The 26,199-nt window shown below is 43.7% G+C and overlaps 1 long non-coding RNA gene across 1 annotated transcript; it reads left to right on the plus strand.

The window, feature by feature from the left end:
• LOC309528867 lies at positions 1 to 26,199 on the plus strand. The gene is made up of 5 exons (XR_014217938.1): positions 1 to 123; positions 18,897 to 19,038; positions 19,610 to 19,717; positions 21,834 to 21,996; positions 26,043 to 26,199. It is a non-coding gene; the product is annotated as an uncharacterized lncRNA (long non-coding RNA).

Here is a 26,199-nt window from a genome sequence, read left to right on the forward strand (position 1 = left end):
TCTCTATATCCTTTTTGAATTTAGGAAAGATGCATTCAGCTTAGAAAGCAGTTTATGGAGCTGCAGGGCAAGGGGGAAACATTGGCGTCAGCAAATCCTGAGTTAAAAACTCGGTGGAAGAAGGTACTTTGGATTCTGCTCAAAGGAATCTGGCTGAAATCAATATGTGGAGTTGAAAGGCTACCTCAGTCCCTTTGGCCACCCACTAGGGCAGGGGTCTGCAACCTTTAAGACAAAAAGAGCCACTTGGACCTGTTTCTGAAGGAAAAAAAAAAAGGGAGCCGCAAAACCATTGCGACATTTAAAACAAATATATCTCTGGAGCCGCGATCTGACAGCGGGCGGGAAGGTGACGTCGGGACGGTGCGTGACTAACGCACGCACCGCCCCCATGCGACGTCACAGCCAGTACAGCACCCACCACAGTGGGGAGTGTCGGGGCGCACAATGCGCCTCCTCCCCTCGCTAGTATCCGCCCCGGAGCCGCGGCAAAGGTGTAAAAGAGCCACATGCGGCTCCGGAGCCGCAGGTTGCAGACCCCTGCACTAGGGGAACTTCCCTCTCTCAAATAGCCCCAATTCAAGTACAGTATTGAAGATCCTCCTATAAGCTTGCGGAGCTGTCATTTGGGGTCAGCTGGGGTTTGTGGATGCTCACAAGTCCCCATGAATCCTGGCGGCCAGGCAGGGCATTCTGTACCCGGGGGTGCAAGGGGTGTGGAGCACCCGGGCACCAAATTCTAGGGGGTGCCAAATGTATACCTACTGTATACCAGTCCCTATTGATTGGTGGCAGTGAAAAGCAATGGCGCGAAAGTCCCCGCCCACTTCCTCTGTCGCTCTGTTACTCTGTAGTATCAAATATACCTGATGAGTCTGGAAATAAAAGCAGTATTTCGTTGTCACAGGTGAGCAATTTCCCCTCTCAAAAAAAGCTCAACAATTTTGAGTTTGCCCCCCTCTAAAAAGTGGGGGGGTTTGGCTTTTGGCTTTCCCCCTTCCCCAGAAAGCTCAATAAAAGTAGTTAATTTGGAAGTGGCTAAATTTGGGGGTGCTGGCCGCATCTTTGCACCCTGGCAGTGCATATGCTAAAGACGGCCCTGCTGCCAGGAATTACAGGCACTTCCAGTGGCAAATGATATATCTGTGCAACTGGAAAGTGGCCCCTCTGGAACTTCTGTCTGAATGCAAAGCTTTGGTCCATTTGGAAGCCTTCACAATCTCCAGCAACAATAATAAGAGCCCTCTGTATCCTTGCGGAAAGGAGAGACTGACAAGGAAGGGTGGCTGCAGTAAATTGGGCTGATTTGAGTTTTCTACTGAGCTGCAACCCATTTATTTGAGGCCACGCAGGACGTGCGAGCCCATCTCTGCTAAGCACCATATGCTAAGCCAGAAAGAATTAGGAGAAATAACATGAGCAACAAATTAAAATGTGGAATTGTAATAAAACAATCTTCTGCAACAAGGACTGTTCATGCTCAGTGGATATTGGTAATTTTTATTATTTATTATTATATTTTTTAATATATATTTTTATTGCAAAGTAAATACATCAATACCAAATCATACATAAAGAATAATATAAAGAGAAAAAATAAAGATGAAAAAGAAAAAAATGCAATGAAAAGTAGAGAGTAAAAGAATAAAGAAAAGTATAATATTTCATTACAATAAACACTATTTTGCAAAATATTAGTAATAATAGACTTCCATCACTCTCACAACACTTCCTTTCACATTTCACATTTTATCTTTATTTCAGTATTATTTTCATCTTAATATATAGATATGTATGTATGTTTCTCCTTTTCCATTCACGAGGTCATTCTAGACACAGCCAATTTTTTACATTAGAACCTTGTCTTTCTAAATAATCATTCAAGCACTTCCATTCCTTCTTGACTGTATTCATTGGCTTTAGTCTTATCATATCTGTCAATCTGGCCAGTTCCAAATACTCACATAATTTACATAACCATTCCTCTTTGGTCGGTACCTGGTTACCCTTCCCGTACTTAGCCACCAGGATTCTCGCTGTTGATGTCGCATACAGAAAGAATTTAGTATTTTCTCTAGGAATATCACTATTCAATATTCCCAAAAGATATGTTTCTGGTCTTTTGCTATGTGAAGTTCTTAGTAACTTTTTTATTTCTTCATGGATCATGTCCCAGAACTTTCTGATCTCTGGACATGTCCACCACATATGGTAGAAGGTTCCAATCTGCTTTGTGCATCTCCAACACTTATTACTAAGTGATTTGTTCATTTTAGCCAATTTCTCTGGTGTTAAATACCACCTAAGGTGCATTTTCAGACAGTTTTCTCTTATTAAATAACATGCCGTAAAATTTATATTTTTTTTGTCCACAGTTTTCCCCACTCTTTATATTCAGTTACATAACCTAAGTCCTGCTTCCATCTTACTCTGGCCTTTCCCTTTTGGTAACTTTGGCAATTAGCAGGGCCTTGTAAATTCAGGACACTCGTTTGCTTTGTGAGGCTCCTTTAGCAGTGGTACAATACAGTATGTCAGTATAATCCTATAGGGTGGAACTTAATGTTGTGCTAATGCAATTGTTCCATCAGCACAAACATTTTTTGTTTGTCAGACGGAATAATATTCCCTCTCACCACTGTTCTGGGGGTTCCCCTCACCTTTCAGGGTGAATTTGGGGGTGGAAAGGAGAACCCCCATTGCATTTGTGGGAACTTTCCTTCTAATATTCTATGGGCAAAAGTTTTCTTCTAACTTTTGTTTGTGAAATTGCGGATCATCGTGCCCTTCCTTTCTTCACCAAGGCAACCATTTTCAGATATTTGGTCATACAGATATGCCTATAAACCTAATTGATTGATTAAATAGTTAAAGGGTAGATTACGCATTAATGACAAATTCTTAAATTGGTTGACAGCCCTAATTCATACTATATATTTTTTATAATAAACCATGCCATAAAAATATATGTGCAGTAGTGGTGGCAGCCTGTGGACGATTTGCATTCAAGGATTGGCACTTTTGATACCAGTTGCCCATTGCATGCTCAGAAAGATTTGGCCACTGTGACACGCTGCATGGCATTATGCATAGTTTAAGAAGGCAGGCGTTGCCTGTCCCTGCCGCAGCCACGGAAACAATTTAGCAATACTCCTTAGGCGACATAGAGATGATCTGAACACAGAATCGCTCTTCCTCGAGAGATAGGGTGGGATCTAACATAGCCTCCAGGATCCTTTTAATTCCAAGGCACAAAGAGTTTGATTGCCATTCAACCTAACAGCTGGCAGCGCAAAGAGCCAAGAAGGAATTTTGAGCCAAGGAGCAATATTTCTGCCCTCCTGGGAAGGAGTATGAGAGAGTTCATTGATACCCCCAGATTGGACATCCAATACACAACCCAGCCAGTTACACATGAGTCATCCTATTTATTTTCAGGGGAACAATGATGAAAACTGAATCCTCCATGCTATAATCTGGCAGGAACAGCATCTACTGCATAGGCACTATGGGAAACAACTAAGATAATATGCCTACATTTTCATACTGTTTCGGAAGCCTGTTTTGTCTTAGCCCTTATGTAAGTAGCAGGAGTGGGGCGGTCTTCCCAAAAGCTTATTTGGTTATAGCAGTATTAATAATAATTTGTGTAACATTTTGGGGGCTCATCTACATTTCCATTTGATTTCTAGGCACAGGTCTGAGAAGTTTTTATTTCGAAAGTGTCGCATGTCGAGGTCCCCCAAGCCACCCCCAAAAATAAATCACAATTCACACAGATTTTTTGTTTAAGGTTTTTGGCATAATTTTGACCACAACTTTATTAAAATACATAAATGCGAGTGGTTGCTTAGGCATTGGTTATGACTATCTGTCCCCGCCCCGGGACAGAACTGACTTCCGCAACCCTGCGAAAGCCAGTAAGGGAAAACATTTTGGGGAGAAAATGGAGCACCCTCACCTCTCCCCAAATGCTCCCAGGGGCTTGCACGGCCCAAGCCCCATGCCAGGGATTTGGATGAAAGCATGGCGAGCCCCTGGACTCCTTTAATGGAATTCCCTTGCAGCAACAGCATTGGGGGGGCAGGCACAGCCAATCCTCATCCCTCCACCAACCAATTTTTTAACCAGTGTCTAACCGCAACCTTGCAAGTTGTGATGATTTGCTACGCAGTAGGCAAAAACCAAATGGCACCAGCCAATCAGCCAAGTGGACAAAATTCCTACCAGGCCCCTGCCCCCAAAGCAGGCGACCCCATGACAGGCATAGCAAGGTCAAACGCAAAAGCCCTAAATTAGGGAAGGTGGGTAGGTGATCCGGTGCATGCAGTGAAAGAGAATGGTCAATGTTGCATGCTCAGTATATAAAACCTTGGTCCATCCCACAAATTGGCAACATCAAAATTTCCCCAGCAACCCAAAAAGAGCCCAGTCACTGCCATGGCCATCTATACGATCCCACCCCGCAATACGTGCTCTCCATGAAGGAGAACACGCTCTATCAAAAATGTATAAATTACTTTTAGAATGGCATAAAAAAGATGAAGAAGTTAAGGCAGTGATGGGCTAGAGACTTTGGATATAATATCCAACTTTCATCTTGGGAAAAGTTATGGAAAGAGGAAATAAAATTTACTGCATGCTGTTCCTTGAAAGAAAATTATATGGAAATGATGTATCGTTGGTATCTAACAGCGAGTAAAAATGCTAAAATGTACAAAACAAGTTCTAAAATGACTGGAGTAAATTTGTAATTAATTTAAAAGACCAGTGTAAACAGTTAAAATCTTTGGCAGGGATGTAAAGAAACTTGTAATGTGGAATTTTTTAATGGTAATTATGGTTATATAATAGATAGATAAGGTTAAAAGATGCAGTAAATTTAATCTTAAAGATGGCACCCATGGAAGGAAGGAAGGTCTAAGGGTTTGAAAGAACTCTGTATTTTAATGTTGGAAATCGTTTTGTTTTATATGTATAATTTTTTCCCCAAAACTCAATAAAAAAGTGAGAAGCTTTTGTTTCTTCTTGCCACAAATCCCCAGGAAAACCCATGGAACAAACACCAGTTGGGCTTTCTGCAAATTGATGTTTGATCTAATTTAGCTGCAAACGCTGGCAGGAGAAAGCAAATGAGGCAATTGATGGCCCTGCTGTGCTGTGGGCAAAACATCTCTGGCCCCGGGGTGAGGCTCCGCCTGACAGCTCCTCCACACCTCCTTTTGTGCCAAGTTTCTAGTCCCAGGACCACACTTCAAAGCACTGTGTTTTCCCTGCAGAACCCAGCTCTTTACAGCTGAACCAGAGCAAACAGCAATCTTCGGAAAGCCTGAATTGCTGTTTGCTCTGATTCAATGTTAAAGAGCAGGGTTTTTGCAGGGAGGGGAGCACCAAGGCAAAAGAAAAAGAAAATTGGATATGGCACTTTAAAGTGTGGTTCTTTGCCTAGAAAGTGCAGGGTAAAAGTTAAGTGTGTTTTTATATAAAGTTAAGTGTGCTTTTATTGATTTTACATGAAAGTTATACACCATAAACGTATCATTTTCACACATTAAAAAAAAACAGGGTTCTTTCCGAACCTTGCGACCTCCTTCCTCCCTTCCATGGGTTCCATTCTAAATTTTATTCCTGCATCTTTTACTGTAATCTATCTGTTATATAATCATCGTATCCAAAATGTTCCATTACAATTGTCATAGTATTCCTGCCAGTGATTTCAGCTGTTTACAGTGATCTCTCAAATATGTTAAAAAGCTATTCCAGTCTTTTAGAAATACTTGGTCTTCTTGATTTCTGATCTTTCCCGTCAGTCTCGCCATTTCTGCATATTCCACCAGCTTGGTCCGCCACTCTTCTCCGGTCGGTGCTTCTACTTCTTTCCATCTCTGGGCAAGAAGCATCCTGACTGCTGCCATTGCATACATAAAGACTCTTATTTTCTTTTGGTAGTTCCGCACCTATAATGCCTAACAAAAAAGCCTCCGGTTTTTTTAAACAAAAGTTATCTTAAACATTTTTTCCAACTCATTATATATCATTTCCCAGAAAGCTTTTACCACCCCACATGACCACCACATATGATAAAACATACCCTCTTTTCTTTTACATTTCCAGCGCACTATACATTTTCACCATTTTTCTAGGTGTCAGATACCAACGATACATCATTTTCATATAATTTTCTTTCAACGAACAGCAGGCTGTAAACTTCAAATTCTCTTTCCATAACTTTTCTCATGAAGAAAACTGTATATTATAACCAAAATCTCTTGCCCAGTGTATCATTACCGATTTAACTTCTTCATCTTTAGTACACCATTCTAAAAGAAATTTGTACATTTTTGAAAGTGATTACACATTATTTTCCAACAGATCTTTTTCAAACCTTGACATCTCTGTACCAAATCTTTTCTTTTTGTCGAGTTTGAAGGCATCATTTAATTGAGGGTATTGTAACCAGTCTGTTAATAACTCTCTAATGTCTTCAAACTTTTTCAATTTTAACTGATCTTCCACTTCTGTTAACAGCTCTTTATAAATTCCCCAATCACCTCTCATATTTAATTTTTTAACAGATATTGCTTCTAATGGGGAGATTTTTTACATTTCTCCCATACCTCATAAATAGATTTTCTTATCAAGTGGTTCAAGGATCCCTTATATACTTTCATTTTTTCATACCATAAATATGTGTGCCACCCAAACCTATTATCATGACTTTCTAGATCTAAAATATCTGTATTTTTAATGATATCCAGTCCCGAAGCCAGCATAGGCTGGACGCTTCATAATATAGTTTCAAATCTGGCAGAGAAAAGCCACCTCTTTCTTTAGAGTCTATCAGTAGTTTATATTTTATCCTTGGATTTTCCCCCTGCCAGATGAATTTAGATATTTTTCTTTGCCATTCTTTAAAGTGCCCTGCCCCACTGATCATGGGCATTGATTGAAACAGAAATAATATTCTTGGTAGCACATTCATTTTTATAGTCAATATTCTTCTCCAAAAAGACAAATTCATCCTTCCCCATACCTCTAAGTTTCTTTTTATTTCTCTCCACCTAGGTATATAGTTATCTTTGAAGATACTGAGTTTTTTGCTGTTAACCATACTCCTAAATGTTTAACCTTCTTTTCTGTCGATATTTCTCTCATCTGTTGTAACAATTCTTTAAATGGATGTCATATTTTTCACCAATATTTTTGTTTTAGTTTTATTAAGCTTAAAACTGGCTATTTGTCCAAGCTCCTGAATTTTGTCCAGCATCCTTGATGCGTTGACCAAGGGTTCTTCAACTGCTGTCACAAGGTCGACTGCACACTCGTTCAGTTTATATGCTTTAAAGTTTATATGTTCTATTCCAAATGCATATTATTATTATTATTATTATTATTATTAATCTATTGAAGTTCCCCCAACCTCCTCTGGGTGTCCCCCTAGCTCCCTTTTCCAAGTAAAATGCCAATATCAATTCCCTGTTGTTACACCTCCTGGCCAATAGATGTCCTTCACACCCTGTCTTCCCCCTCTCTCAATGCATCTCTCTCTTAAATTCTCTTTATTAGTCTCTTCCTGTTTTGTCTGGTCCCTTTGTTTTCCAGCCAGTAAAGTAAATTATCTAAACAGTTAGATTTTTGGAAAAATAGCTGGCGGACTTTGCCTTTCTATTTATTTGTTTCACTAAAGACAGAGGGATTGGGAGGTGGGTAAAAGGGAAGGATTAACTTTCTGTTCTGCCGCTTCAATGTACCTAATCCAAAATGGAAAGATGAAATAAAGAAATTACAAACTGCTGCAGAAATTTAAGATTGAGAAAAGAAGAAACTGAGAGAAACCAAAATTTGACAAGCTTCCTTCATCCTTAGTTGACCTAAGCCTAACGCTAATTGTAACCAAAACCCTTAACCTAACCACAACCCTGACTTCAAACTTAACCCCAACTCTAAATCTAACCCTAACCCTAACCTCTACCCTAAACCTAACGCTAACCCAAACCCGAACCATAACCTCAACCGTAACCCCAACACTAACCACAACACTAAACCCAGGCCTAAGCCTAAGGCTAACCTCAACCCTAACCCTAAATTTAACCCCAAGACTAAGACTAACCCCAAGGCTAAACCAAACCCTAACCCTAACCCTAACCCTAGCACTGACCCTAACCCTAACCCTAACCCCAACCCCAACAGCATCCCTAAACTTAACTGTAAGCCTAACCCTAACCCTCAACCTGAACCCAAAGCTCAACCCTAATTATAACCCTAATCCTAAACATAAGCGTCACACTAACCCTAAACATAAGCGTCACAGTAACCCTAACCCTAACCCCAACCTCAACTCTAATCCTAACACAAACCCAACCATAACCCTAACCCAAACCCTTACCGTAAATCAACAGTAACCCTAACCATAACCCTAACTCTACCCCTACCCCTAACGGTAACCAAAACCCAAACCCAAACACAACCTTGGCTGCAGCCAAGTCAATACATTTGTGATCTCTCTCTCTCTCTCTCTCTCTCTCTCTCTCTCTCTCTGTAATCCTAACCCTAACCCGAACTCTTACCCTAACCGTAATCCTAACGCTAACGCTAACGCTAATCCTAACCTCAACATTAACCCTAACCTTAACCCTAACCCTAACCCAACCCTAAGCATAAACATCACATTAACCTTAACCCTAAACCTAATCTCAACCCAAACCCAAACCCTAATTGCAACCCAATCCCTGACCCTAACCCTAACACTAACCCTAGCCCCAAACCTTACCTTAACCCTAACCCTAACCCTAACCTCAACCTCAACTTCAACTTCAACTTCAACCCTAACCCTAACTCAACCCTAACCGTATCTGTAACCCTAAACCTATGAGGTAGAGTTAGGGTTGGGATTGGGTTTGGATTTGGGTTTTGGTTGGTTTAAGGGCTAGGGGTAGGGGTAGGGGTAGAGTTAGGCTTAAGGGTAGGGTTAGGGCTACTGTTACAGTTAGGGTTAGGATTAGGGTTAGTGTTAGTGTTCGGGATGAGGTTCGTGTTAGGGTTACGGATACGGTTAGGGTTGGGTTAGGGTTAGGCTTAGGCTTAGGTTTAGGCTTAGGCTTAGGGTTGAGGTTCGGGTTCGGGTTCAAGTTTGGGCTGAGATTGAGGTTTCGGTTTGGGGAAGGGTTAGGGTTAGGGTAAGGGTTGGGTTAGGGTTAGGTTTGATGGTAGGATTAGGGTTATGGATGAAGGTAGAGTTATGGTTAGGAATGAGGTGAGGGTTAGGGTTAAGGTTAGGGTTTGGGTTTGGGTTTGGGTTAAGGATAGGGTTTGGGTGATGGTTGAGGGTGAGGTTGAGGTTAGGGTTAAGGTTAGGGTTAGGGTTAGTGTCAGGGTTAGGCTTAGATTTAGGCTTAGGGTTGAGGATATGGTTAGGGTTTTGGGTTAGGGGTGAGGTTAGGGTTAGGGTTTGGGGTTAGGGGTGAGGTGAGGGTTAGGGTTAGGGTTAGGGTTAGGGTTAGGGTTAGGTTTGATGATAGGATTAGGGTTATGGATGAGGGTAGAGTTATGGTTAGGAATGAGGTGAGGGTTAGGGTTAGGGTTAAGGTTAGGGTTAGGGCTACGGTTAAGGTTAGGTTTAGGGTTTGGGTTAAGGATAGGGTTAGGGTGACGGTTGAGGGTGAGGTTGAGGTTAGGGTTAAGGTCAGGGTCAGGGTTAGGCTTAGGCTTAGGGTTGAGGTTAGGGTTAGGGTTGACGATATGGTTAGGGTTAGGGTTTTGGGTTAGGGGTGAGGTTAGGGTTGGGTTAGGGTTTTGGGTTAGGGTTGGGGTTGGGTTGGGTTAGGGTTAGGGTTAGGGTTGAGGTGAGGGTTAGGGTTAGGGTTAGGGTTAGGGTTGAGGTGAGGGTTAGGGTTAATGTTAAGGTAAAGAATAAGGATAGGGTGAGGTTTGGGTTAGGACTGAGGTTGGAGTTAGGGTTAGGGTTGAGGTTAGGGTTAGGGTTGTGGTAGGATTGAGGTTAGAGTTAGGGTTTAGGTTAGGGTTAAGGATCGAGTGGGGGTTAGGGTTAGGGTTGAGGTTAGGGTTAGGGTTGGTGTGAGGGTTAGGGTTAGGGTTGAGGTTACATTATGGTTTTGGATTGGTTTAAGGTTAGGGTTAGGGTTCTGCGTTATGGTAAGGGTTAGGGTTAGATTTGGGTTTGGGTTAGTTTTAGGGCTAGAGTTAGGGTTAGGGTTGAGATTAGAGTTGGGTGAGGGTTGAGGTAAGAGTTAGGGTTAGGTTTGGGTTAGGGTTGGATTAGAGTTGAGGTAAGGGTTGGGGTTTGGGCTAAGGTTATGGTTAGGGTTATGGTTAGGGTTATGGTTATGGTTGGGGTTAGGATTAGGATTAGGGTTAGGGTTGAGGTTGAGGTTAGGTTTAGGGTTGAGTTTAGGGGTAGGGTTTGGGTAAGCGTAAGGCTTAGGGTTGAGGTTAGGGTTAGGGTTAGGGTGGAGGTTAGGGTTAGGGTGGAGGTTACAGTTAAGGTTAGGATGGTGGTTAGGGTTAGGGTTGAGGTTAGGTTTAGGGTTAGAGTTAGGGTTATGATTAGGGTTGGGTTAGGGTTAGGGTTGAGGTTAGGGGTAGGGGTAGTTTGGGGTTTGAGTTTGGGTTTGGGTTAGCGTTAGGGTTACGGTTAGGTTTAGGGTTACAGATCTGGTAAAGGTTGGGTTAGGCTTAGGGGTAGGCTAAGGTTACCCCTGAGGTTAGGGTTAGGGTTAGGGTTAAAGTTAGGGTTACATTTAGGTTTTGGGTTAGGGTTGGGTTAGGCTTAGGGGTAGGTTTAGGGTTGAGGTTAGGAGTAGGGTTTGGGCTTGCGTAAGGATAGGTGTTAGGGTTAGGGTTAGATTTGGGTTTTGGTTTTGGTTAGTTTTAGGGCTAGATTTAGGGTTAGGGTTGAGGTTGAGGTTCAGTTTAGGGTAGAGGTTAGGGGTAGGGTTTGGGTTAGCATAAGGCTTAGGGTTGAGGTTAGGGTTTAGGCTATGGTTAAGGTCAGGATGGGGGTTAGGGTTATGGTTAGGGTTGAGGTTAGGGTTATGGTTTGGGTTAGGGTTTGGGTTAGGGTTGTGTTTGGGGTTAGAGTTAGGGTTACGATTAGGGTTGGGTTTCGGTTAGGGTTACTGTTAGGGTTTAGGTTAGGGTTGACATTAGGGGTGGGGTAGTTTGGGGTTTGGGTGTGGGTTAGGGTTACGGTTACGGTTAGGGTTACGGATCTGGTTAAGGTTGGGTTAGGGTTAGCTGTAGAGTTAGGGTTGAAGTTAGGGTTAGATGTAGAGTTAGGGTTAGGGTTAGGGTAGAGGTTAGGGTTTGCGTTAGGGTAAGGGTAATGGTAATGGTAAGGATAACGGTTATGGTTAGGGTTAGCGTTTGGGTTTGGGTTCAGATTAGGGTTAGGGTTAGGGTTACGGTTGGGTTATGGTTAGGGTTAGGATTGCAGGTTGGGTTAGGGTTAGGGTTGAGTATAGGGATATTGTTAGGGTTGAGGTTAGGGTTAGGGTTAGCGTTAGGGTTTCGGGTTAGGGTTGAGGTTAGGGTTAGGGTTAAGGGTTGGGGTAGAGTTAGGGTTAGGGTTGGTATACGGTTAGGGTAAGGGATACGGTTGGAATAAGATTAGGGATATGGTTAGGCTTAGCATTAGGCTTGAGATTAGGATTAGGGTTGAGGTTAGGGTTAGGGTTAGCTTTAGTGTTAGGGTTACCTCTACCCCTACCTTTCCCCTACCCCTTAACCATACTCACACCCAAACCCTAACGGTACCCCCAACCCTAACCCTAAACCTCAACCTAACCTCAACCCTAACCCTAACCGTAACCCGAACCTGAACCCAAACCCAACCCTCACTGTATCCGTATCCGTAACCCGAACCTCATCCCAAACACAAACCCCAATGCTAAGTCTAAACATAACCGTAACCCTAACCCTAACCCCAACCCTAACTCTAACTCTAACCTTAACCTTAACCCTAACCCTAACTCTAACCCTAAACCTATCCTTAACCATAACCCTAACCTCAACCCTAACCCAAACCATAACCTTAACACTAACCCTGAAACTAATATCAACCCTACCCCTACCCCTACCCTAACTCTACCCCTGCCCCTAACCCTAAAATTATTCCAATCCCAAACCCAAATCCAAACTCAATCACAAACCTAACCCTAACCCTAAAGCTAACCCTAACTCTACCCCTACCCCTATTGCTAACCTCAACCCTAACCTCAACCCAAATCCTAACCCTAACCGAAACCCTAACCTCAACCCTAATCCTAACCCCAACCCAACCCCTAACCTCAAACCTAACCCTAACCCTAACCCTTATGCTAACCCAAACCCTACCCCTAACCTCAACCTCAACCCTAACTCTAACACTAACCTTAAAAATAACCTTAACCCTAACCCTAACCTCAACCCTAACCCTAACCCTAACTCTATCCTCAACCCAAACCCTAACCCAAAACTAACTGTAACCCTAACCCAAACCCTAATCTCAACCAAAACCCTTACTCTAACCCAAACCGTAGCCCTAACCTCAACCCTAAACCTATCCTTAACCCTAACCCTAACCCTAACCTCAACGCTAATCCTAACCCTAACTCTAACCTCAACCCTACCCCTAACCCTACCCCTTGCCCTAACCTCAAAACGTACGCTAACCCTAACCCTAAGACTAACCGTAACCATAACCCTAACCCCAATTCTATCCCTAATGCTAATCCTTATCCGAACCATAACCCTAACACTAACCAAAATCGTAACGCTAACCTCAACCTCAACCTCAGCCTCAACCTCAATCCTAACCCTAACCCTAAATGAACGGAAAAGATAACCCTAACCTCAACCGTAACCCAAACCTCAGCCCTAACCCTAAACCTAACCCTAAACCTAAACCTAAACCTAACAATAACCTTAATCCTAACCCTAACCCTTAACCTAACTGAATGGAAAAGCTAACCCAAACACTAACCCTAACCCCAACCTCAGCCCTAACCCCAACCCTAAGCCTAACAATAACCTTAATCCTAACCCTAACCTTTACCCTAACTGAACGGAAAAGATAACCCTAACCCTAACCCTAACTCTATCCTCAACCCACACCCTAACCCAAAACTAACCGTAACCCTAACCCAAACCCTAACCTCAACCAAAACCCTTACGCTAACCCAAACCGTAGCCCTAACCTCAACCCTAAACCTATCCTTAACCCTAACCCTAACCCTAACCACAACCCTAACCCTAACCATAACACAACCCCTAACCTCAACCCTAAACCTAACCCCAAGCATAACACTAACCCTATACGTAACCCTAACCCTAACCTCAACGCTTACCCTAAACCTTACCTCAACCTGAAACCTACCCCTACTCCTACCCCAACCTCAAACCTAACCCTAACCCTAAGACTTACCCTAACCCACACCTAACCATAAATGTAACCCTAACCCTAACCCTAATCCCAACCTAACCTCAACCCTAACCCAAACCCAAACCCCAATTCCAACTCCAACCCTAACCCTAACCCCAACCCCAACCCCAACCCCAACCCTAACCCTAATCCTAATCCTTAACCTCAACCCTAACCCTAACGTTAACCTTAACCCTAACCCTAACCCTAACCCCAACCCCAAATCCAACCCTAACCTTAACCTTAACCTTAACCTTAACCCTAACCCTAACCCTAACCCTAACCCTAACTGAATGGAAAAGCTAACCCTAACCCTAACCCTATCCTCAACCCTAAGGCTAAGCCTAAGCCTAACCCTAAGCCTAACCCATACCCATACCCAAACCCAAACCCAAACCTAAATCCAAACCCAGACCCAAACCCAAACCCTAACCTCAACCTTAACCCTAACCTAAACTCTACCCCTAGACCTAGAATCATAGAATCATAGAGTTGGAAGAGACCACAAGGGCCATCGAGTCCAACCCCCTGCCAAGCAGGAAACACCATCAGAGCACTCCTGACATATGGTTGTCAAGCCTCTGCTTAAAGACCTCCAAAGTAGGAGACTCCACCACACTCCTTGGCAGCAAATTCCACTGTCGAACAGCTCTTACTGTCAGGAAGTTCTTCCTAATGTTTAGGTGGAATCTTCTTTCTTGTAGTTTGGATCCATTGCTCCGTGTCCGCTTCTCTGGAGCAGCAGAAAACAACCTTTCTCCCTCCTCTATGTGACATCCTTTTATATATTTGTACATGGCTATCATATCACCCCTTAACCTCCTCTTCTCCAGGCTAAACATGCCCAGCTCCCTTAGCCGTTCCTCATAAGGCATCGTTTCCAGGCCCTTGACCATTTTGGTTGCCCTCCTCTGGACACGTTCCAGTTTGTCAGTGTCCTTCTTGAATTGTGGTGCCCAGAACTGGACACAGTACTCCAGGTGTGGTCTGACCAGAGCAGAATACAGTGGCACTATTACTTCCCTTGATCTAGATGCTATACTCCTATTGATGCAGCCCAGAATTGCATTGGCTTTTTTAGCTGCCGCGTCACACTGTTGGCTCATGTCAAGTTTGTGGTCAACCAAGACTCCTAGATCCTTTTCACATGTACTGCTCTCAAGCCAGGTGTCACCCATCTTGTATTTGTGCCTCTCATTTTTTTTGCCCAAGTGCAGTACTTTACATTTCTCCCTGTTAAAATTCATCTTGTTTATTTTTGCCCAGTTCTCTAATCTGTCAAGGTCGTTTTGAAGTGTGATCCTGTCCTCTGGGGTGTTAGCCACCCCTCCCAGTTTGGTGTCATCTGCAAATTTGATCAGGATGCCCTTGAGTCCATCATCCAAGTCGTTGATAAAGATGTTGAATAAGACCGGGCCCAAGACAGAACCCTGTGGCACCCCACTAGTCACTCTTTTCCAGGATGAAGAGGAACCATTGATGAGCACCCTTTGGGTTCGGTCAGTCAGCCAGTTACAAATCCACTGAGTGGTAGCATAGTCAAGACCGCATTTTACCAGCTTCTTTACAAGAATATCATGGGGCACCTTGTCAAATGCCTTGCTAAAATCAAGGTAGGCTACATCCACTGTGTTCCCTTCATCTACCAGGCTTGTAATTCTGTCAAAAAACGAGATCAGGTTAGTCTGACATGACTTATTTTTCAGAAATCCATGCTGACTATTGGTGATCACAGCATTCCTTTCTAGGTGCTCACAGACTGTTTGCTTAATGATCTGCTCCAGAATCTTCCCTGCTATTGATGTCAGACTGACTGGGCGGTAATTATTTGGGTCCTCTCTTTTCCCCTTTTTGAAAATAGGGACAACATTTGCCCTCCTCCAGTCTGCCGGGACTTCGCCTGTTCTCCAGGAATTCTCAAAGATGACTGCCAGTGGTTCTGAGATCACCTAACCCTAACCGTAACCCTAACTCCAACCCTTAGCTCAACTCTATCCTTAAACTCAATGCCAACTCTCACCCTAACCCTAAGCTCTTCCCTTACCGTAACCCTCACCCTAACTCTTACCCTAACCGTATCCTCAACCCCAACTCAACCATAACCTCTAACTCTCACTCTATCCCTAACGCTAACCTTCAGGTATTTCAAGAAGTGTGCATGCTCACGAAAGCTTATTCCCAGAACAAACTTTGTTGGTCTCTAAGGGGCTACTCAACATTTAAAAAAATATTTTTTATACTTGCCATCTTCTTTAAAACAATAAAACACACAGGAAACCACACATAAAACAAACCGTCTGTTACTGCAATCCTAACCATAGACATAAGTCCCATTGAACTCAATCCAGCTAGGGCTGCAGCCTTGCTATCTTGATTTTACAATTTGATATAAACTTGTCGTCTTGCTTATTGCTCTTGCTCAGGTCTCAGGGAAGGACAATTTGGGACCCTGCTGATATTTTGCTCTTTGAGTTATGGGTTGTATGGATTCCTATAGACATATTAAATGTTTTACAGACATTCTAAGGCCACTTATACAAGTCATTTTTGTAATGCAACACATCATTTCATAAATGTGTATTTTATACAGAAAATGGTCATTTGTGTGTGCATTTGCTGAAACATAATGCTGAAACATAATGCTCCAGTTAACCTATGTTTTAAATGTTTGCAGTAGATATTATTTTATGTTTGGCTGCTTTAAACTGTTGTTTTATGTTTGGCAGCAAAAGAGTTTCACTATGCAGTTCTGATGAAGTCAATAGGCAACAAAAGAGATCACATCTTTCCACAAAAGAGATCACAATGAAGAATACTAAATTCCATTGGTGGTAATGATGATGATGATTTGCACAGAAGGAGTTACAAAAGAAAGCAAAGTAGAGAAAGAGAAAGAAAAAAGAGAAAAAACAAACCACATCAAACAATACAAATTCAAAACACAAAAATATATCACAAACAATTAAAAACAAGTCCAATATTCTCAAATCCTTAACTGTCATTACCTTCTTTCTTTGACCTCCTCCTCCTCCCCTTTTTTGTATCCTAATTGTTAATTGTCGCAGCAAATCCTTTCCATATTTCATAATATTCTGTCATTACATTACCTTAATCTGTTTTAATCTTATCTTACTATAAAAAAACCTTAAAGTTTAAAACTTAAATCTTATTTTTACCAACTTCTCATAGCCATAATATTCTTACATAATTCTTTAAACATTTTTACTAAAGCCAAATAATTTCATTCCAACATTTTTCTAACATTCATCAATTTTATAAAACAATCCTAATAACAAAAAAGAAGTAAAAAAAACAACCCAATCTTCATCCAGCGTCCCTTCCTCCTGGTCCCGGGTTTTGTCAGTCCTTTTTATCCCATCGATCTAGCGCATTAACCTGGTAGCCTTATATCCGAGGCCCTTAAGTCCCTTCCATGTCCCTTCCGCGGCTCTTCTTCATATTTATAGCTATATTTTCCTTTGTCTCCTGCTCCTTTCACTCGTGGGAACTCCAGCTTAACAATGTTTTTGACCCTTCTCGACAAATCAGCCCCTTTTCCATAGTCCAGACTAAACTCCATGTGGTATTTAAGAACATGTTTCAAAGTCCCTCCAAAATTAAGAGCCCCCACAACCCCAAACATCTCACGGCCCATTGCCAGATTTGAAAAGTCCAAACATCCCTGCATAGGGGGGTCTATCCACCCCCCCCCATTTCCAGACCAGACCAAACTTTATCTTTCCAAATCTGGCTTTTTCCAAGTTCATTTGTCAAATCCAAGAGCTCATGTTCCTGCTGGGCCACAGCTCCCTCCATCTCTGGCACCCAAGATTCAGCAACGTCCTCTTCCCTTATCTGTTCTGTCAGGGCACACTCCTGATTTAATTCCTGGGTGGGCTCCATATAATTTTCCACTGCCTGTTCAAAATTTCTGATCGCATCAGTCATCAAGTCCGTCTTCTCATGTAGCTGTTCCAGTAGGGCACTTGTTTTACAGAGAGCTCCCAACAGAACTTCTGAATACATTGTCCTGCAAGGTCAGAAGTCTATTCCCACGATCGTAATCTGTAACAGCTGCAAGCTCCCCGATTCAAAATTGGTTAGAGTTTCACAAACTCCCTCTAGGGGAAAAACTTCTATTTGTTCTTTTCTTTTAAAGACAAATCCAACAACAAAGTTTCCTTTTTCAGATATTTTGTCAATATTTGTTCCTTTAAAATGTGAAGGGGAACAATGGAATCACTATGTTTCTCTTCTTTTAGCTATCTGTCAAAAACGTATGTCTCTGGTCAATGAGCTTCAAAAAAAAAAAAAGTTAGTCCTGACACCCCTCTCCAGGATCAGGACGGTGGAAAGTTACTTTACTTTACACTCACTTCTGCAGGTTTAAACAGTCCGAAAAAAATGCCCCCTCTTCTCCTGCTTCCGAAGGGGGTTCAACAATTTTAGATGATGGAAGTTAATCTTTTACAAGCGATTTTCTGAACTCTAGTTTGCCATGTCTTTGCTTTAATCTATCTACAAAGAAACGGAAGGCTGATTTCCTGTTTAAACCTTCCCGTTTCAGAGCCAAATTAAAATAAACTTTTAAGTCCGATTTTCCTTTCTGCACGCAAGTCCTTATTTAGAGTCCAATTGTCCGAAATTTAAGTAGTCACGGGTGATAATTTTAGAAGCCAAATTGTCCCAGGAAAAAGGCAGCGCTCTCCGGCAACGGCTGTGCGGCTTCGCTCCACGGAAGAAGCAGTTGACTCTTAGCACCGCGCCACTTCCCCCTCTTCGCTCCAGTGCCCGTTAGTGGGTTCCTTTGCGGGTTGGGGGGGCGCTAAAGGTGCCCGCCGAGTCCCATGGTCACAGGCTTCATCCGCCTGTGATTTGTGAAAGGGTCCCCGCTTCGCCGTAGCGGAAAAGACCTGTTTCCCGTGGAGCTGGTCCCTCCAGATCAGAGGGAGTCCGCCATTACCGATGGCGCCACCCCGGAAGACCCACTGAATTCAAGGGAACTTACTTCTAAGTTGATATGGTTAGGATTCTAGCCTTACTGCCTGTAGGCCAGGGGTCAGCAAACTTTTTCAGCAGGGGGCCGGTCCACTGTCCCTCAGACCTTGTGGGGAGGGGCTGGACTATATTTTGGAAAAAAATAATGAACAAATTCCTATGCCCCACAAATAACCCAGAGATGCATTTTAAATAAAAACACACACTCTACTCATGTAAAAACATGCTGATTCCCAGACCGTCCGCGGGCCGGATTGAGAAGGCGATTGGGCCGGATCCAGCCCCCAGGCCTTAGTTTGCCCGCCCATTATGTAGGCTGTTTCTAGCAACATATATGCAGACAAACAGCATTTCAGAAATAAAGAAAATGAATGAGACCCCTGTTGAGACAGCAGCAATTATACATTCAGGAATATGTAGATAATGTGAATTGCAAAGCAATTTATGCATCGTATGTTTATTTATTTATTTTAAATAGTAGAAAACTAAGATGAAGAGCATTCATAGGAAGAGCCCATGCCAGATGGGGGTCCAACAGGTGGATGGAAGAAAATCCACTTGAATGTCCATTTTCAATGGATTACTCTAACATCCCTAATTGAAGACTAATGTTCTAGTTACAGGTAGGTAGCCGTGTTGGTCTGCCGTAGTCAAAAGAAAATAAAAGCATTCTTTCCAGTAGCACCTTAGAGACCAACAAAGTTTCTTATTTATGAGCTTTCGTGTGTACACAAAAGCTCATACCAATATTTTGAAGACTAATGGACAGTGCTTTTTTCTGGGGGGGGGTACTCAATGGTATACAGTACCGGCACCTCCCCCCCAATGTTAAAAGTGTGGCAATTACTATAACAACTTAATGGTGTGGTGTAGTGGTTCAGAGCGGTAGTCTCGTAATCTGGGGAACCGGGTTCGCGTCTCCGCTCCTCCACATGCAGCTGCTGGGTGACCTTGGGCCAGTCACACTTCTCTGAAGTCTCTCAGCCCCACTCACCTCACAGAGTGTTTGTTGTGGGGGAGGAAGGGAAAGGAGAATGTTAGCCGCTTTGAGACTCCTGAAGGGGAGTGATAAAGTGGGATATCAAATCCAAATTCTTCTTCTTTAAACTCTACCAGCACCTTTTTTAAAAAAGAAAAAAAGCACTGCTAACAGAAATGTGCCTTAATCCAAAGCTGAAACTTCATTTATTGTAGAACAGCCCAACACTCAAACGTGCAAGATATTCTCATACAACAAAAGCACCCAGCAGCCGATCTGTGTGAAGCAAAGAGAAGAGAAACTGACCAAGACTCAAAACTGAAGTAACCTGCAGTGTGGAGACACTAATGGCCAACTTAAACGAATGCACCAAATCCATTGCCTTGGGGAATCTCTTGAGTGTTTGATGTGACCTACTGGGCTCTTCTGCTCCCTTCTGCGAGCTTCTCTAGCCTTTAGTAGGACGAGGGCTTTGGCTTACCGCTCCGAGCCTTAAATTCCCTGAGAGAGCCATTAGACTCTGGGCCTCTAAGCAAAAAGTCAAAGTCCATGCAGAGCTGGCACGTGGCCTGGGTGTGGCTGGGCTCCTTTGACGCTTCCAGCCTTTTGCATATACATTCTGGTGGGGAAGGGGAGTTTGCTTGAGGGGCGAGAGGGGAGATGAAAAGTGCCTAAAATGAGCATTGCTGCAGTGCACCACAGAGACCAGCTTGCCAGATGGTGAAGAGAATGAAAAGTGTCCTAAACAGAGGGACCAAAGGTCCACAGCTGCTCAAATTTCAGTGCAAACGTTTCCCAAGGCATTTTGTTAGGGGTTAAAAAACTGGAGGAAGCATTTGAAAGCCCCGTGTGCAGCTGAGAGGTGGAGTGGATCATACAGCTAACTTCAGATTTCTATACTGATTCTCTGCTAGAGAAGAACTTTATATAGCAGTGACATGCAACTCGTATCACATACTCAAGTCCTCTCTCTATAAAAGATGTTTAAATGTGACATCTTATAATATTTTCATATTAAGTAACTACAGAGAATATTTTGGCAAGAGTGCTTAATCTCAAATGTTCAATTTTAATCAGCTTGAACTATGGTCTGTCTTTCTCTGAACTGAAAACCACCAATCAATTCTGCTTTATCTTCCCCCCCTGTTTTTCTCACCCAAGGCAATGCCTTTTGTAAAAGGGTATTTATTTTTAATGGATTTTTTAATGAATTTTTCAGTCAAGCTATTAATAATGCCATTAATTATAGGCAGCTTATATTAAAGCACACACTGGCCTCTTAATCCTGACCCCCAGCTATTGGCTTGCAGCTAATCCAGCTTGGTGTTGGGTGGTGAGGGGTGAGCCTCAGCCAATGGCTGCTAGGAGGCACAATTGGAAGACACAGCTAAAGGATAAGAAGGCACATGGAAGGGAATAGAATTTTTAGTGTATATGTTGCCAGGGGGCGTGAAGTTTAAAGCCAGATGATATGTTGGTGTTGTGGGGATAATCCTAGAGATGCGGTGCAAACACTTTAGCAGGAAGTTCCCTGGCGGAAGGTTTTGCTCTGCCTCCGAGGGCTGGCCTGCTTGATAACCCCACAGGAGTGCTGCGCTGACTTACCGGAGGCTGTTATGTATGACTGCTGCTCTACTTCAGCCAGTTCCGGGGAAAAAACTACCAGATGGACGGTGGAATCAACATAATAGATTCTCTCCCTCCCTTATCTGATCCAATGATATGGAAGGTGTTAATTATCAGCAGGTTTAGTGATAACTTAAGGGGCAAATTTCCTGCCGTAAAAATTGATTCTCCCTCCCTTCCCAAACCCACTCCCCAAGGAAGAGTGATACCCTGTTTTTCAGGGATTTTTGCAGTTGCTTTAAGTGAATGAGGAGTTTTTAGAAGAATAATACGATGGTCAAATGAACATTCCACTTCCAAGGGTATAAAAGTCTAGATTTCACACCTTACAGTGCTTGGATTTTGTCTCAACCAAATAATTTGGTCTCTTTTGCAGCTTGGTTGCCTCACTGACCACCCCAGAGCTAGCAAGTTAAATAGCACCAGTCTCAAGATGGAAATCATAAGGACGAAGCTCATTTTAAAATTACATTTATATCTGGTGTTTCTTCTATGGAACTCAAGGAGGCATAAATAGAACTCCCAGGCTCTACACACTGACCTCACATATCACAAACCTTTATCATTAAGGTGGTGGCTTAATTGAGCTAATTAACCAACGAAGCAAGTGGGGACTGATTAAAATTTGATGCCAACTTGCATCAGTCCCAGCTGGCATTACCAATGGTTGGGGAAAGTACTTTTGAAGCTTCCTTGTTTGTTTCCACTGTGCTGTTGCTCCTCCAACGGAATAAGGGGATGGTTAGTAATGGCACTTGTTGAAGGATACACAAACTACAGTAATTTGGTTTCCTCTCAATTTTGCTAATCCAGGTTCACTCCTGACTCGGCTACCCACCCCAACGTTATGCATCCAGAAGGGCGGAAGCAGCAGAAGGACAAGGAACAACTGCAGACTCTGCAACGTATTTCTATTTTGCCCCCAGCCGCCAAGTCAAGCAAGTTGTTGGCTGCACCATGATTCTCTCGCAAACAGGTTAGGATTCCATTCTAGAATCAAAGGGAGTGTCATAAGCACCACTCCAGGCAGCATCTCAGACCCCAACCTAGAGGAGGGGCCAGCCAGGTCAGCTAAGGATGCTGGAAAATTTCGATGAAAACAGAAACAGGAGCAGATATTGCAGGCTGGCGCCTTGTATGCCTCCTTCCAGCAACTCCTGCAGCCAGGCTGGTGCCAATTGTATTGAACTGCTTTGGACCACCTTGGTGAGGCCGAGACGGGTGTATTGTTCTAGGTGGCGCTGTGGTCTAAACCACCGAGCCTCTTGGGCTTGCTGATTGGAAGGTTGATGGTTCAAATCCCTGTGACAGGCTGAGCTCCCGTTGCTCTGTCCCAGCTCCTGCCAACCTAGCAGTTCAAAAGCATGGCATTGCAAGTAGATAAATAGGTACCGCTGTGGTGGAGAGGTAAACGGCGTTTCTGTGTGCTCTGGTTTCCATCACGGTGTTCCATCGCACCAGTAGCGGTTTAGTCATTCTGGCCACATGACCCAGAAAGCTGTCTGTGGACAAATGCTGGCTCCCTTGGCCTGAAAGCAAGATGAGCGCCACAACCCCATAGTCATTTTTTACTGGATTTAACCATCCAGGGGCCCTTTACCTTTACCTTTAGCTGGGTACTGCAGGTCCTCCACACACACTGCTCAGGCTTGCACCCTGGGGAGGTAACTTTGATGCTGCTAGCACCATGGTTTGGCTTCACCCCCAGAAGCCCACTCTATTATCTCTTGAGATGGACAGATGTCAATAACAACAAGTTCCCATGGGGTTCAATGGGGCTTGTTCCTGCGTAGGTGCATCAGACTGCGGGCTTTCTTGATTAATGATCATTGCAAAAGCAAAGCCTCTGCATTCTCATTTTTGTCACTTTTCATTTTGCTGTTGTTGGAAATGGTTCTGGGGATTCCACTCCTGCATTAGCTGGCAGTTTCTGAGACAACCTCAAAGGCAGCCCTGAAGCACTGTACATTAAGGACTAAGCTCAGAAGTCTGCTTCATGCCTTTGCATGAAGAATGTCCCAGGCTCAGTCTTTAGTGTGTACTGGTATGAATCACTGGCAGAGGAAGGGGGTGCGGTCTGTCCCAGGTGTCATTCCTGAGGGGGGTGACATTGCCCCCCTGCCCCCCTGGGATGCTCACTGAAGGCGGCACCCCCCTGGGCCACTCACTGCTTGCAACCCCCCCCCCCCCAGATGCTTGTCAGCATCGCCCTTGAGCCAGTGCCACCGACTGGACTTATCTACTTCAGCCCCGACTGGGCCAGGCAAGCTGGGTAGCACTTCCAGAGACCACCTTCTGCACAGGAACAGGTCAAAGTGCTGTGGACTCACAGCTTAGAGTTGTGAACACCAGATTCACTCCAACAAGAAGACAGTCATCACACAGCAGAGTATAGCAGAGTATAGCAGAGCGTAAACGACTCGGAGAGCAGCTCTATAGAATATCTTCTTTATTCTATCTACAACTATAATACACAACTATATACAGAGCTAAATGAGGTCTAAATGAAAATGCTGAACTGCACTGAGTGTCTGCAGCTGCTCTTAGCAGCAACCTTATCTATACACACGATCTCTCTCTAACACTCAGTCTCTCTCTCCCCCCCCCCCGACACTTTGATGTGAGGCTGGAGCGGAATAAGTAGAGAGCAGAAAACCGCCCCTCCTCTCTGGAGAATCAGCAGAGAACACCAGCAGATTCTTGGATATGGGAGGGGTGAAATCTCCTCAATGCTTGCCGCTTGCCACGGGCAGCTAGCCCCATCCCCTGGAGGAACAGCATGTGTGCTGATCTGGGTGCCGGAGCAGCTAGCTCCGCCTCTGGTATGAATAAGACAGAGCTGCTCCTGAGACCCTGGAAAGGCACTCCTGGTCTGTGTCGATGGAAGTGAGCTAGAGGGACCAGTGGTTTGGCTTAGTACAAAGCAACTGCCTGTGTTCCTAATCCAAAGAGGAGGCTGTCATCTAGGAATGGCTGTAGCTGGTAAACCAGACAGAGTTGAGAGAATCAACTCTGTGCCACAGACATTTCTGGTGACAAGGTGCAACCAAGGACATGGGGCTGTGGAAGGAGGTTGGCACTTCTATCCTGGAGGCTGCCTTGCATACCTACAGAAAGCTTCATGGGCACAGATGTACTGTACAGCTGAAAGTAACTCCAGTGGCGGTAGGGCCAGAAATGGGGTGTGTCAGACATGAGCTTGGCTCTGCAGGGTCCAAACCCCTTCATTTTCCTGGCCTGCATCCAACTGAGTCCTTAACTATGTTAGCCCTGAAGTTGCTGTAGTTTATTCACTCCCATTGCCTGCAATGGGGGCGGGGGCAGAATAGAAAGCCTTTTCCAAAATAAGGCTGAATAAGGGCTTATCAGTATTGAAGTAGGTGGCTTTAAGTTATGACATGGAGGAAAATATTTCCCCTTCTCCTTCCACGCAATATTCTTGGTCTCAAAGTGAAAGGCATGTATGGTTTTGAACCTTGTGAACATTACGAAACATTTGTTCTCTCTTTTACTTATTTAGAAAAGTAAGAAGATTTTATGCTTCCCCACTCAATTGTCCCCTAGAAAGCACACGTAATGTATGAAGGACGGTCTTGTCTGCTTTTGTGGAATGGGCAGCCCCAGTGCTGGGCGTCTTCCTTCTTAAGAGAGAGAGCATGTTCAATTAGTCTCTTTACCACCAGCTCCCCAGTTAGTCTCCCTCTGGAAAATAGGTGAGAAATTCTTATATTCCTCTCAATATGTTAATCATAGAACTGGTATCGCAGTTCTCTAACTGTGTAATACCAGTCCCCTTTGGCAGATATATTTTATTTGGATAATGATGTGAAATTTAAGATCTACGTTTCAATTGTACAGAGCCATAGGCAGTTGTCAATTTCAGTGACAGACACAGACCTGGAGCTAAATTCCTGTGCACAAGCAAAAATTCCAACAAGCATAGCACAATCCTAGTCCCTTAATAGAAATACATTTTCTCCCATCGAGGGGCAGTATTTTTAAGCTGTACACATCACATCTCCTGGAAAGTACTTACAAATCATTAACACTTTTCCTGTAGTTCTTTTCAGCTGGACACTTAGAAACCTGAACTACCTTTACCTTTCAGGGATTGGGGGAAAATAGAGACATTTCTCACTCCCTGCAACTGACCCTCCATGACCCCCTCCCCATTTTTTGTCCCTCCACCCCCACAGAGCTGTCACCACTACACCAACAGGGCACAGCACACATCCTGCGAAAACCCCTTAATCCCAATTTTATTTTATTTCATTCTTTGGTAGATTTACAAAAGAAAAACACAAACCAAGAAATAAATCTCATAAAGGGCAGGATTAGATGCGAATGTACAAAGCATTTTTTTTTTTTAAATCAAGACTCCTTGTACTCTGCTCCCCTTTCTTCCTGCCCAGGGTGGTCCTGCCCTCTGCCTGCCCCACAGAGCCAGCCATCACGTAAGGCTTGGCCTCGGCAGTGGCAGCCTCTTCTCTTCCTTGCCTGCTCTCCAGCAGCTGCCATGAGCTGCCCAAGGGAGGAGGCTGGCAGCAGAAGCCATGGAGAGGCAAGAGGATGCTCCCTCACTTGGGACAAGCGCCGCCTCATCCTCCTCTCCAAGCTTGGTGGTGGTAGCAATGGCAGGGGAAACAGGGACCTTCTGGGATCAAATCAGAAGCTGGAATGGCTTTCACAATTCCAGGGCTGCCCCTGGAAAATCAGGACACTTGGAGGGTATGTGGTGGTTTCTGTGCAGTTTAAAAAATTAAGGAGAAATGTTACATGTTCCTTTCATAAAATATAAGAATCGAGTGTCTGTCTTCATTTCTATTTAAAAGCATTTTGCTTGCAAAGTCTTTCAGTTGTTTACTTAAGCTGCTGATTAAATCTATAGGCCCTTCTCACATGATATTTTCCAAAAGAGAGACCTAATGGCAGCGTGGAATATGATTTTTCATGCAGAAGGTCCCAGTTTCACTGTTTAAAATCCAGTGGAGATGGGAAAAGTCTCTCTATCTTAATCCTCAGGTCTCAGCTTTAGAAGGCTGTTGCCAGCCAGAGTCAAGAGTACTGGAATTAGCTAGCCTCTCAGTACGAGGCTACAAATCCTCCAAAGGTGACTTATGACTAAACATACAATAACAAAATGACAGGGACTCATCAGGATCTTTCCCGCAAGGCAATG

This window comes from Podarcis vaucheri (genome assembly GCF_965113315.1).
Source record: "Podarcis vaucheri genome assembly, chromosome: 3".
In the NCBI taxonomy this organism is placed as follows: domain Eukaryota; kingdom Metazoa; phylum Chordata; class Lepidosauria; order Squamata; family Lacertidae; genus Podarcis; species Podarcis vaucheri.